Below are 15579 nucleotides of genomic sequence, written 5' to 3'. Positions count from 1 at the left end.
GTATTGAGCAGGGGCCGCGCGAACGCAGGCCCCCTCAGCAACAAATTATGACGTAGGCTCGATCACTTGGATCGACCTTAGGCAGGCACCCCTCCAAAGTGCAATGAAGGTCACAAGCCTAGGCCATGGGTCTTATTGATCACCCATTGACCCCGTCCAGGTAAGTATGTTAAACCGTCTGCTCAGCCCATTACTTATGCTATGGCTTTTGCTCCGCTTTCTCTTAAATGATGATGTGGGACATAATTCATGAGAGAGATATCATTCTAATCAGTTTCTCTTTGTTTTTTTCTTTCTATTTAATGGATTGTATCTTTGATTGACCAAGTACTTACAATTTGTTTGAATGATAGTTATATATATTTTGATAATGTATTGTATTATATTATTTTGATGAATGTAATATTTGAAAAAAATATAATTCTTCATCATTACACAATATCACATATCGACAATTTTAAACAACTTACTTGGTATTTTTCTTAAAAAAAACTAATAATCTACATGTTTTTAATCTTCAAAAGGGTTCAACTTGACCTTGAAAAGTAGAGTATGACATTTATAATTCAGAAAACAGGAGTATAAAGACGAAGAAAAAGAAAAATATCAGCATATTCATCCTTATTTTTCCAAATTGGTGTATTTAGTTTTTATGGAACATAAATAACAACAGTATGAAATGTTTGTATATTTTCAACATATCAGAAGAGAAACTTTACTATTAGTAAAATTTTGGCATTCTAAAAACCAAAGGAGAAAGAAAACAAATTTTGCACTTCCACAAGCACATACAATACCACTTTACATATAGTATCTTAGCTGGATCTCATATACTGGCCATCAAAAGTTATTAGGGCGTTATGCGGAAGTTTACAATTACAATTTATATAATTCATAAATCATACAATAAAAATTCATACCAAAAACATAATATAATTACATGAAAACTAATATAAAGGGAAAATATCAAAACTATTGAGAGAATAAATCTCCCCATAAATTAAAATCTTGAATATCTACATTGTAAAAACTATTGTGTTCTTGTTATGAGAATAGAGAACTTCAATTTTTAGGATTTCAGATTTTTCCTCTAAGGAAGGAATAAACCAAATATGAAAGAAAAATAAATTTTCCTTTCCTGAAAAGTAAATAAAAAATTATGGTAATGTTTTGTCTTTTCTTTTAGGAAAAGATAAACTTCAAATGAGGTAAAAAAATCAAAGTAATAACCTAACAAGTTTCAATAGAATGTTCTTAATCCTACTTCGTGAGCTCTCTAAAAAAAGAAATACTCCACCGAAGAAATCCTTTGATTTTCTTACCTTGATTTCTAATTCACATCTAATTAGCAAAGTTATTGAATCTTGTTTCTTTTGGTATAATGTACAATCTCTTCTTTACTATTGATTTGACAAAAATAACATTTTTAAATATCAACACTCAAGTATAAAGGAGTAGATAAATAGAAACATATGTTTATATTACCTCGGATAACTCCTAACCAGCTAAAAATACCTTTGGTGTAAATATGTTTTTAACATCATGTTTATTTTTAAATACTTTTTTTTTGTGAATTTCATTAAGACCTATCAAAGGAGAATCATAATGTGTAACTTTACCTAATTAAGGCATTGTGTGTGTGCGCGCCTTTCCAATTAAATTTAATTGACAACTAATTTAATAAACAAATAAAGTGATAAATATATTTGGCATTTTTGCGATTTAACTTTTGATTTGAGACTCTTTTTACTTTTAATAAAATGATCTTGTTGACTTGTATTACTAAAATCTAAATAAAATAAAGCTTAATTACTCAATTCTCATAATATTTTTAATTTACATTATTTTAATTTGAGGAATAGTTTTTAATGGTAACAATTATGGGTCGAAGTACTTCATAAATAAACAAAACAAAAATATCCAAAAGCAAAATTGTCATCATACCAAGCATATGAATTTTAACACCATGGGAAGCTACCATTAATATATAATGTTTATGTTTAAGAAAACTATTAGGCTTAATATTGCATAAATGTAAATGTAAGTCTCATTTTTATTTGAAAATTGAATTGTTAAATCTCATATTGTATTAATTGCAAAAAAGTAAAAAATGAAACAAAAGGGGTGAAAAGGAACAATATATGTGTATGTTCACAACACTATGTTAGATAGATGATAAAGTAAAACAATTTATTTAAATTACACGTATTTCAAAAAATATATTGTCTATTAAGTAGCACTTAAAAGAATAATGACACAAAAAACAAAAATAATACAAAATAATACAGAATCACATAAAAATATGATAGATAAATTTTATTGTGGTTTTAAAATTCAAAGAGTCACCGAATTGGAAGAGTTTCACACATTATTTTGTATTCTATTCTAATTGAATTTCCTAATCAATTATAATTATAATGTCATAACTAAAAAAATCAAGTGTAGTTGTTGGACTTCACACTCTACCATGATGTAATTAAAATATTAGTATTTAATGAATAAATTAATTTTATTTTGATTTAGTGGAGGAGCAAAATGGTAGTCCAACTCTAAAGGTTGGAGCTTTCCATTTTTATAATATATGATAATAAAATAAAATAAAATATAATATATATTATGATGATACAAATATTGATTTGATTATTATTTTTGTAACAAAATTTTATCATGTCTCTATTTATAAAATATCAAATGATATTATGAACATGATTATTAATATGGAAGAGTAATGTATGAAAAACTGAATTCTTTGTTAACACCATTGTTGGCTTGCTATAACAAAATATTTTTGTATGACTATCTTGCTTGTGTTGAAGAAATCGAAGCATCTTCCCAATCATAATGTTGTTTAGCTGTACTTGTTGCAGTCGTATATTCTATTTCAGCAGTTGATAAAGCAACAATCTGTTGTTTCTTTGAAGACCATGAAATAAAATGCCTAGTCAGAAGTACTTCTTCTTTGGTCAACTTCAAGCTCTCTCGGCAGAATTCAAGATCAATTAGATTTTCTTCATATTTGATATATTTTTAAAATATCATCATCATTATTATTTATTTTTTATTTTCTTGTATCCTTGAATAACCATTCTTGCCTTAAAATCATTTGCTTCTCCAATTGTTTTATAGTTGTTCTTGAATGTCCATTCGACTTCAGCTGACCGTGTAATATGATATCACTGCAAAAAAATTACGTTTAGCGATAAATTCTAGCAACGAACAAATTTTTGTCATTAAATAATAACGAATCATCTACAAATTTATAATTACGTCACTAAAAAAACTAAAAGTAGATCAACATCATATGATGGGTTAGCGATGAAATATCAAATACGTTGCCAAAATTTGGCATCAATTTTACGCACCATAAATTTAATCGGATCAAAATAGTGTACAATAGTTTGGTAGTTTCTAAATTAAATAGCTACTAATGGATGGTGATATAATCAACTAGAATTGTTATACCCCATTTTAATCGGATCAAAATAGTGTACAATATTTTGATAGTTTCTAAATTAATTATCTAAGTTAAGAAGTCGCCACCTAATTATTACGGTGAATTAGGACACCTAAAATTAATTAAACTCTTTGTCTAAAGTTAACTCCATTTAAGATCTTACTAAACATTAGATTCTATGTACAAGTTCAATTAATCTAAAGGGAAGGGTTGATGCATCCTTTCAGATCCATCAAAAATGGTTAATTAGCCGAACTTAATTAATTAATTAGGTTAAGTGAAAAGATAGTAACAAGCGTAAATTAATTGACTAAGAAATCTTTTATATTTGAAAATAATGTGGATGTAAAAAAGTTTTACACTTGGACACATGAACCAAGACAATCATAAAATAAGAGTTGATTTTTATATAGAAAATATTTGTTGTTGAAATCTTTATTTTACAAAAAAAAGAATTTGTCAAGGTTATATCATGTTCGAGTGGGCTAAAACAATGTATAGACTTCGTCTTTTTGCAAAAATAAAAACTATTATTTTTTTAACTAAATTAAAACTCCAAGATTTGACCTAAAGTAGGACTCGTCGGCTCCGGTGGTGTACATGTCAAAAAAAAAAAAGATTTGTTAGGAAAGGTAAAATGCTCCTTTTTAAAAAATACCAATAAAAGCAATATATTGTTACTTTGAATTCTAACATTCCAAAATTTATGAATATTGTCATATTGTATCACATAAACACAAAACTTTCACTTCAAAGGCAAAAAATTTATTTGTAATGTAATACACGATTATATACTTAATTTAAAATAAATAAACATACACCATATGAAGTTCATTTTATTAATATAGAAGCAAAACCTTATCTCTAAGAAATACCTTGTCTCTAACAGTAAGAATTTACTCAGATCTTGCGATGAAAAGACTTTAGCATAATAGTGAAAAAGAACTTTGGACTACTTTTGAAATTGGGCTAATAATTGAGTATAAATCTAATGACCTTTTCCCCTTTATTTAATTAATTATTTTGGGTTTCTAATCGATAACTAGCACAAAAAATTTTAGCAAGTAAGAAACTTGAAATAAAGTAACAGCTAACGATAATCTATTTAAAGAAGACAACAATAAAGTAATAGTAGTAAAGTTTTGAAAATAAAATATATAATTTTAAAATAGTGAAAATGATAATAGGAAGATGATATTCATAAAAATAATAAAAGCTAAAGTAATATAGATAATTACTGTGTAATAGTAATAAATGTAAAATAGTAGTGAATTATAAAGTATTCTGCATATATGTAATTTTAGAAGCTAAAAAAATGAATTAGAGGAAAGGAGGGACAAAATTGGGTGTGAACAAAAATATTGCAACCAAATATACATAGCTAGTAGAGCTGTCAATATGGGCTAGCCCACTCCATCCGGGCTAACTCATACAGGATTTGACATTTTACGGGTCAGGCCAGGCTAGCCCATTTTTGGTGTGGGCTGAAAAATGGTCGGCCCAACCCACAAGTACGTGGGCTACGGGCTGGTCGGGTCAGCCCACTTTTTAAAAAATTATATATTTTTTTATTATTAATTTAAATTATAAATTATAATTTAAAAATATTATCATGACTATCGACAAAATAATATCACATGATGTTAATGTTACTACTTTTTAATCAAATTCACAAATAAAATTGTCTTTATAAAATATTTGTTAAGTTAAGTTACCATTTTAAAAAAGGAAAAATTACGCGGATAAGCAAACTTATACTATTTAATTACTCATCACAGCTATATTTTTCTATAATTACCACTCGCGACTAATATTATATATTAATTACGTGGGTTGACTTCGAATTTGTATAATTAGTCATGTTTGTATATGTATAATTCGCCAGGATATACAAATAAATATGTATAATATACAATTTTTTAGTCTATATAAATATATAATTCACCTCTCTCCCACTCTCTGCCCTCTCTTGCTCGCCTCTCTCCTAGTCTCGCTCGCCTCTCTCCTCCCTCTCGCAGTCTCTCTTGCCATATATACAATTACATATGTATAATATACAATCATCTAACCAATATACATATACAATTAACCTTTCTCCAACTCTTTTCCCCCTCTCTTTCGTCTCTCTCCTCTCTCTCCTAGTCTCGCTCGCCTCTCTCCTCTAAATAACATATAGCTACAAATTGTAATTATCAAATTATAGCTATGGAGAGTAAATTAATTATTTTTAAGTGGCTATATGTGAAAGTTTCTCATTAAAAAAATTTATTAAGTTTTTTTAAGTATGAATATCTAAATAGAAATATTAACCTAATTGTTTTGAGTTTAGACTCTCTTTAATTTTATTGATTTTTTAATTAAATTTTATTAGCCCACGGGCCGGCCCTACTGATATTTCTCAAGCCCCTCAAATCAACAGGCTTATTCAGGTTGGGATAAAAGCCCTTTTCTTAAATGGGCTCCAAAAATCTTAGCCCAGCCCTACTAAATTCCGGGTTAGGCTAGGCCGGCCCAACGGGCCTAGCCCATATTGACGGCTCTAATCGCTAGGCCTTTTAATATTTATCTAACTCTTATATGCACAGTTTCTACCTAAAATCCATAGCTAATATTTAGAAAAAAAATATTTAACTTATTAAAAGTAAAATCCCGCTAATATTTTAGGACTAAAAAGACATAGGATTTTTTAAGACTAAATTATTATTTTTTGGAAATCTGAAAAAAGAAATTCTCTCTATTGATATGAAGAACTCTCCAGAACTCTTTGAAGACTAGGGTTTCTCTCTTATCGATCCTCTGTTGAACCACCACCCTACTGTATGCAGTTTTCGACAAACCCTTTCATCAGCAAATATCTCAGGCAAACTCTTGTGAGTTTAGGGGGAAAACTCTTGTGTCGATTAGAGAATACTACAACAAAGAAGGCAAGGAATCACATACTACAAAAGGTAATAATCATTTTATTAGATGTTTTTTTAGAAATGAAGTCTTTGTTAACCCCCCCCCCCAATTTGTCAAGATTAGAATTTCATTATACTTAATTAAAATTGAATTAAGAATTTTTACTACCTAAAATAAAGCATAAACATAAACTAATCAGTATTCCCTTGACGAACGAATAACCTGATAGAAGAAGAAGGAGAAGAGAATTAGAGGAAGGAGAAGAAATAGAAGGAAATGAGAAGAGAATCTGGACAAAAGAGAATTTAGGAAAGATGAGAAAATACCACTGTTCATGTAAAAAACCCACTTTCCCATGTCAGGATGGTTATGATAGTGTTAACTGCCCTGATCTCATGGTTGAATCCTCGCCCTTGCTATTCTTTAAACTGATTTCAATCTAATTCGTTCAATTTAAAAGAAATGAAATTAGTCTCCTTTACTTTACTCGACTTCAACTCTCTACAACTACATTTGTTTCATTGGAATTCTCATATCATAACATATCAACTCCCATGAATTCAGCCTCAAGGATCAACAATCAAACCCCAGAAACTTTGCCTTAAGGGATTGGTGATCCTCCCATGTTGCATCTTCTGGAGGAAGATGACCATTGCACCAATACCTTTACAACTACAACATTATTTCTCTTAATTTGTTGTCTGTAAAGACAAGCTAATGACTTCACTTGAAATTGATCATCTTTTCCCGTAGTAGGCAGATTAGTCTGAATTACGACTTTGTCACCCACCTTTTTCTTAAGAAGCGATACGTGGAACACTAAGTGAATCTTAGAATCAGGGAGGAGTTCTAACTTGTAAGCTACATTACCAACCTTAGCAATCACTCTATAGGGTCCATAATACTTGGATCTTAGTTTTAAGTGTTTCCTTAAAGCAACAAAAATTTATTTATGTGGTTGTAATTTGAGGTAGACCTAGTCATTCACCTGAAATTCTCTTTTTTGATCTCTTATTGTCTGCATATAGTTTCATCATTTCCTGCGCTTTACTGAGGTTATCCTTCAATAGTTGAAGCTGTTGTTGCCGCATTACTTCATCATCAGCCGCAGTACCGTGGTTTTAAGTAGAGGACCAATTGACACCTGAGGTGGAGAGTAACCATATAAAGCTTCAAAAGGTATGTATTGTAGATTAGTGTGAAAATTTGTGCAATGACTCCCTCGAGTAGGTCTGTTCGCAGTCATACACCTCAAGTAATTTTTCAAACATGTATTCACTTGTTCTGTTTGTCCATCACTTTGAGGGTTATATGCAGTACTATAATTAAATTATGTACCTAACTTCTTGAAAGGGGGCTGCCAAAAGTTGCCCAAATTTTTTTTTGTATCTGTCAGTGACAATAGACTCGGAAACTCCATGTAAACAGTGTATCTTTCCCAAAAATATATCATCTATAGTGACTACAGTATAGGGATGTGAAAGTGTAATGAAGTGAGCATATTTGGTCATGTTGTCCACCACCACCAGTATGATCTTGTTTCTAGTCTTCGGTAACCCCTCTATGATATCCATACAAATATGACTCTATGATATCCACATATACCTTTCTTTTTTTAAAAAGAAATACTCGAAGAAGAATGCCATAGACTAAGACCTTGTTGTCCTACAGTAGTCTAAGGTAGAAACGTAAGAATTGACTATCGCCCTCATAGTTATTGGTCACTTCCTGTATCCACAACGGAATTGTGGTGTTGATCGTCATCAGTTGACCAGTCTCTTGCATTCGAATACCATCTAGACCCTCTTTCTGTCTAGAAAGGGCAATAACAACCCTATTTTTAGTAACCCTTTTATATTGTACTTCGTAGTCTAACCCCATTAATGTTGTTAGGACCTTCTGTAGGATAGCTGAAATGACTCTTTACTCCAAAAGATTTAAAGTTATAATGATCATTTCTAACCACAAAATGGTTGAATTGGAGGTAATGTCTCCATTTATATACCACATTCAAAAAGACCATATACTCCTTATAGATAGACTTACCCCTATGTGTAAGTTCTAAAACCTTACTAAAGTATCTACATGTATACCTTTTTGCGGGAGAAAAACACCTATACCCCTATAGCTTACATCAGTTTCAACAATAAAAACCTGAGTATAATCAGGTAAGGCTAAAACTAGGGTAGATGACATCTCAATTTAAGAGCATTAAAAGTTGAGTTTGACTCCGTGCTCCACCAAAATGCCTCTTTCATTAGTAGATCAATCAAGGGTCTGCAGATAGTATCATAAAAGCCACTTATTTCTGGTAATAAACTGTCAAACTTAAATAATTTCTAAAAGCCTTTACTAAGTGTTGTCTAGGCCTCTACGATCGCCTGAATCTTGCTTGGGTAAGTAGATACTCCTTCATTGGTGATAATATGACTCAAGTACTCTATCTTTGACTGGCGAAATGAGCATTTGGATCTTTTTGAAAATAAGGATTGTTCCCTCAATGTCTTAAAAACAGTTAATAGATGTTGCACATGATCTTCAATTTAAAGACTGTAAATAAGAATATCATAAAAAAGAATACCAAGACAAACCTCCTAATATAAGGATGAAACACTTGATTTCATCAAGGCTTGAAATGTGGCATGAACATTTATCAATCCAAAGGGCAAAACGCGAAACTTATATTGCCCCAAATAAGTCCTAAATGCAGTCTTATACAGATCCTCACTCTTCATCATAATTTGATGATATCCAACTCTTGAATCAACCTTGGAAAAAATTACAAATCCGTGTAACTCACCTAACAAATACTCTACAATGGGAATTGAATACTTGTCTTTGTGATATCATTCAACCCTCAATAATTGATACAAAATCCCAAGTTCATCCTTTTCTTTTACCAACAAGGTCGGGGACGAGAACGAGGACTGACTTGGCCTGATTATTTCATTATTCAACATCTCTTTAACTTGTTTTTCCAACTCATTTTTTGGAAATAATTGTATCTATTTGGCCTTAAGCTCACTGGGTCAGACCCAAGCTTCAAATTAATATTGTGATCTAAAAATTTGATTGGAGGTAAGGACTTCGACTCATACATCAACAAACTTATCGAATACCTATAGTACAACCTCCATTTTTTTAATCCTGATTTGTTGTATTGTTCATCATGAACAGATGGGTAGTTAAAGCATTTCCCCTTTTAAGTAACTTACCCATAATACCACTATTGATCATGCTAAGATTGCCCTCCTCATAAATTCCTTTCAACACTAACTTATTATTCTTCCTCCCAATAGTTACACAATTCCTCTCACGGTCAAACTTAGTAGGGTTATAGATTTTCATCCAATCATTCCCTATAACAAGATCACACACACCTAGTGGAATTATCAACAGATCTTCTTGAAGCTTAGCATGAATTTTCCATTGGAATCCAAGAACAAGAAAGAGTTGCACATCACATAGTTACCGTCTTCTACTATTACTCGCACCAGAGGGCAATATATAACATGGTAACCTATCTCTTTGACAGTGTTAGCATCCATGAAACTATGGGTACTCTGAGAGGCTATCAATATAGTAAGGTCTATGTTCTTAATGTTATCCTTCACTAATATTTAATTGACCTCTCGATTGTGTCCAGACAATGCACTTAAACACAACTTCCTCTATTGCTTGTTCAATATCACCTTCAATTACCATATCTGCTGGTAATTCACTGATTTTTGTATTGGTCTCCACTCTAAGGGGGTTGTTCATAGTCTCTCCCAATGTAAGAGGACTAGGCTCGCTCTCACCCCTTAAACAATTTAGCAACTTTCTTGGGCACTGATGGCTTGGAAAAAACTTATCGCCACATCAAAAATAAAGACGATTGCTATTCCTATACTCACACACCTCTAGACTAGTACTGAAAGGAGTGTTCCTGGAAGTAGCATTAACATTGGCCCTGGAGTTAGTAGTTTGATTCACCATAGGGTGGGATTTTTTGATGGGCTTATGTCTCCTTTGTACAACGTCAATTCCCTTCTCCTACATCCGAGCCTTTTCAATAACACCTTTGAGGGTAGTAGGTTTAAACATCTTCATTGCGAACTTGATTTCTTCCTTTAAAGCCCCCATAAAGTTAGACAACAAGTGTGCTTCAGTTAAAACTGGAATCCTAAGGATCGTTTGTGCTTTCAAATCTTCAAACCTCCCTAGAAATTTGTCCACTGTACGATTTAAGTTCAATTTATTAAACTCCTCCACTGAATACTCTAGTAATTTTTCCCCACATTGGTTGTACAGTTCCCCTTTAAACTCAGCCCAGCCAATTACCCCAACAATCAATATCAATAAATGATACCAATTCTCAGCAATCTATCTTGATATAATGCAGCAACTTTTACTTTTTAATTATCAGAGGTCTTGTAGAGGTTGAAATACCTCTTACAATCACAAATCCACACCTTAGGGTCATGACCTTCAAAAGATGGTAACTCACACTTAGGGTGGATGAGCAAGCACAACTTTAAGTCTATTATGCCTGTAGTCTAGTCTAATGGGCAACAATCCACCACCTAGCTGTTGCTCAACAAGAGCACTGTTAGGAGCCCTTCCCGATGCAGTAAGATAATCTAAAATAATTTCAAGTGTACCTTGGATTCCAGTTTGGGTGTTGTGGACATCCTCATGATTATTTAACAAGTCTATTAACTGCTTATCATGACAAACAAGTTTTCCTCTAACTGCTTAATATGAGTACCCTCATCCATTTTAAGATCACTATTTGTAAGATCTAAGGCTCTGATGCCATTGTCAAGATCAAAACAGTTTACTCACAAATAATTGAATATATGCAACACAATATAACTTTTTGAGACAATTTTCTAGAATTTCATTTAACTGAATTAAAATTGAATTGAACGTTCTATAGCCTAATAAGAAAATAAGGCATAAACATAAACTAATTAGTATTCCCTTGACGAACTATTGGCCTGATAGAAGAAGAAGCAGAAGAGAATTAGAGGAAGAAGAAGAAACAGAAGGATATGAAATGAGAAGAGAATCTAGGCAACATAGAATTTAGTAGAGATAGGAAAATACCACTTTTCATGAAAGAACCCCACTCTCATATGTCAGCATTGTTATAGCAGTGTTAACTGCATTGGTCTCGTGGTTGAATCCACGCCCTTGCTATTCATAAATTGATTTCGATCTCAGTCGTTCAATTTAAATGAAACAAAAGTAGTCTACCTTTCTTTACTCAACTTCGACTCTCTGCATTTAAGTTTGTTTTATTGGACTTCACAAGTCATTATATTCCAGCTACAACTTTGAAGTCCTCCTATATTGCATCTTCTGAAGGAGGATTAGATCATTGCACCAGTATCTTCACAACTACAATATTATTTCTCATAATTTATTATCTCTGAGGTATAGATACTGGCACCTAAAATTGACCATCTTCTCCCATAGTAGGCTGATTAGTCTGAACTACGACTTTATCACCCACCTGAAACTGGACATTTGGCAGAAACTAGAGATTGGGAACTCCAAGATCATTATTGATGGAAGTTATATGCAAAATGTTCGTACTGTGATTGGTGACATAATGAGAGATAGCAATTGAGATTTGCTCTTTGCCTTTCTCATAGAGTATTAAAAGCACAAGTTCTATTTACAAAGAACCATATCAAAACCAAAACTGAATCAAATATTATCGATTTTAAAAATTAAAAACCGAACCTAGCCAAACCACATCAACTATTGATTTTTAATAAGTTTGATTTGAATGATTGTTTGATTTTATTTTTTAACTATAGCCATGACCAACCTCATCTATGGATGCAAAATTTGGTTTGATTTCTTGCAATAGTAATGTTCTTAACAACTGCAACTTAGAAAATGGACTCTATAGTAATTGTGAACATGTTGAGTAACAAGAGAACTAGCAACAAGAAGTTGAAAAATATTATTACGGATATCACTCAAAGAAACACGAATGTCAATGTTGATATAACTCACTATTTTAGAGAAGCTAACATTAATGTTGAGTTCCTGGATAAATTTTCTTCAACTAGTAAAACAGAACCTTCTATACCTCCGTTCAACACCTTATAAATGAAGTTAAAGGTTTACTTCAACTAGACAAATGTCAAATCCCCACCATGGGGAAAAGATATGAGATGAGCAAATTTTTTTAGCTAAAACTTTTCATTAACTATCATGTAGAAATGGATGTATAGGATCCTTTTCCCACCTCCACTGGAGGTTGTTTTGGTATAGATAATGATAGTTGGAAAGGTTTGGTTCATGACTTCATCCAACTTTGTATCTTTTTGGGAATTAATTGACATGGTTGGGGTGAAGCCTAACCCGCCACCCCACCCTACCCCCTCTATACCAATGCCTCACAACCGTTGGTTTTGGCTTTAAAATAAACACAAATGGGTCAGAGGGAGTACATCTAAAAGGATGTACTCTACCTGTCTTTTTCTCTTAAATTAAAAACAATTGTTACGTCAATATACATTTAGATAAACCCCAAAAAATCAAATATCTAGGTCAATATATAGATGTATATTGACGTAATGACTGCTTTTGACTTAAGATAAAAAGATTTGTAGAATACATCCTTTTAAATGTACTCCCTCTAACCTATTTGTGTCAATTACCTTTTAAAAAATATTTTTTCTTAAATCCATCACCAAGGGTTGTGAGTCACTGATGTATACCAACCATTTCCATTAATTCCCAAAAAAGATGTCAATATTGACGGTGTCCTGAACAAACACCTTTTAAGTTAAGGTGAAAGGTTTACTTCAACTAGACAAGTGCCAACTCCCCATCATGAGGAGAAGATATGAGAAAAGCAATTTTAGTTAGCTTAATATTTTCATTAAGTGTCTTGTAAAAATGGATGTACATGTTGATCCTTTTCACACATACAATGGATATTATTTTGGTATAGATGATGATAGTTGGAAATGTTTGATTCATGACCCCATCCAACTTTGTATATTCCTCGAGAATTTATGGACATGGTTGGGGTCAAGTCTAACCCATTTTCTAAGCCAATGACTCACAACCCTTGATGATGGCTTTAAAAATGACTCTTTAAAAGGTAGTAGACACAAATGGGTCAGAGAGAATGCATATAGATGTACACCAGTCTTTTTATCTTAAGTTAAAAGCATTTTTTATGTCAATATACATCGAAATAAATCCCAAAAATATATTTAAAAAAATCCCAACAATACAAATTTCTATGTCATTATTTAGATGTATACTGACGTAACAATTGCTTTTGACTTTAGATAAAAAGATTGGTTGAGTACATCCTTTTAGATGTACTCCATCTGACCCATTTTTGTCAATTACCTTTTAAAGAATCATTTTTAAAAGACAACAACAAGGATTGTGATTCACTTGTGTAGAGGTGAGGGAAGGTTAGGCTTGACCCCAACCATGTCTATTAATTCCCACAAAAGATACAATGTTGGACGGGGTCATGAACCAACACCTTTTAAATGAGATAAAGAGTTTACTTCAACTAGAAAAATGTCAAATCCCCATCACGAGGATAAGATATGAGAAGAGGAATTTTAGTTAGCTAAATATTTTCACTAACTGTCTTGTAGAAATGGATGCATAGGCCAATCATTTTCTCAGTGGAGGTTATTTTGGTGTAGGTGATGATAGTTGGAAAATTTTGGTTCATGAACCCCGCAAAATTTGTATCTTTATTGGGAATTAATGGACATGGATTGACTCAAGCCTACCCCCCCCCTCCACACACACACACACACACACTAGTGACTCACAATCGATGGTGATGGCTATAAAGATGATTCTTTAAAAGGTAATAGAGACAAATTGGTCAGAGGAGATACATGAAAATACATCTAACTGTTCTCTACCAGACTTTTTCTCTTAAGTTAAAAACAATTGTTATGTCAATATACATATAAATAATCCCAAAACTCAAATTTCTAGGTCAATATTAGATGTATATTGACGTGACAATTGCTTTTGACTTAGGATAAAAAGATTGGTAGAGTATATTATTTTAGATGTACTCCTTCAGACCTATTTGTGTCAATTACCTTTTAAGGAATCATTTTTTTTAAAAGTCATCACCAAGGGTTGTGATTCACTAGTGTATGGTGTGTGTGTGTGGGGGGGGGTAGGCTTGATCCCAACCATGTCCATTATTTCCAAAAAAAATACAAAGTTGGACGGGGTCATGAACCATAACCTTCTATGTAATTTTAAAAGTTTACTTCAACTAGAAAATGCCAACTCCTACCATGAGGAGAAGATATGAGAAAAACAACTTTTGTTAGCTAAATTTTTCCATTAACTGTCTTATAGAAATGTATGTATAGCTTGATCATTTTCTCACCTACAGTGGAGGTTCTTTTGGTGGAGATGATGATAGTTGAAAATGTTTGGTTCATGACCCCGTCCAACTTTGCATATTTTTGGAAATTAATGGACATGGTTGGGGTCAAGCCTAACCCCACCCTGCTCTACACAGTGCCTCACAACCCTTGGTGATGGCTTTAAAAATGATTTTTTTAATAAGTAATAGATACAAATTAGAGGGTGTACATCTAAAATGATATACTCTACTAGTCTTTTTCTCTTAAGTTAAAAGCAATTGTTATGTCAATATACATCTAAATAAACTCTAGAAGATCAAATTTCTAGATCAATAATTAGATTTATAATGACATATCCATTACTTTTGACTTTAGATAAAAATATTGATTGAATACATCTTTTTAGATGTACTCCCTCTGACCGATATCTGTCAATTGCCTTTTAAAAAATCATTTTTTAAAGCCAACACCATGGGTTGTGATTTAGAGACTGGGGGAGGGTTAGGCTTGACCCCAACCATGTCTATTAGTTCCCAAAAAAAATACAAAGTTGGACGGGAGCATGAACCAACACCTTTTAAATGAGGTAAAGAGTTTACTCAATTTAAAAAGTCATATTCCCATCACTACGATAAGATATGAGAAGAGGAATTTTAGTTAGCTAAATCTTTTCATTTATTGTCTTATAGAAATGGATGCATAGGACAATCCTTTTCTCACATGCAATGGAGGTTGTTTTGGTGTAGATGATGATAGTTGGAAAAGTTTGGTTCATGACCCCGTCAAACTTTGTATCTTTTTGGGGAATTAATGGACATGGTTTGGCTCAAGCCTAACCCCCCCCCCCCCCCC

At 32.3% G+C, this 15579-nt stretch overlaps 1 non-coding gene across 1 annotated transcript; it reads right to left on the bottom strand.

The window, feature by feature from the left end:
* Nucleotides 1–7: 7 nt before the first annotated feature.
* Nucleotides 8–168, bottom strand: LOC114077016. The gene has a single exon (XR_003578111.1). It is a non-coding gene; the product is annotated as a U1 spliceosomal RNA (small nuclear RNA).
* Nucleotides 169–15579: the final 15411 nt, after the last annotated feature.

Source organism: Solanum pennellii, chromosome 4, assembly GCF_001406875.1.
Source record: "Solanum pennellii chromosome 4, SPENNV200".
NCBI classification, from domain to species: Eukaryota; Viridiplantae; Streptophyta; class Magnoliopsida; order Solanales; family Solanaceae; genus Solanum; species Solanum pennellii.
This window is presented reverse-complemented; position numbering and strand designations above follow the sequence as displayed.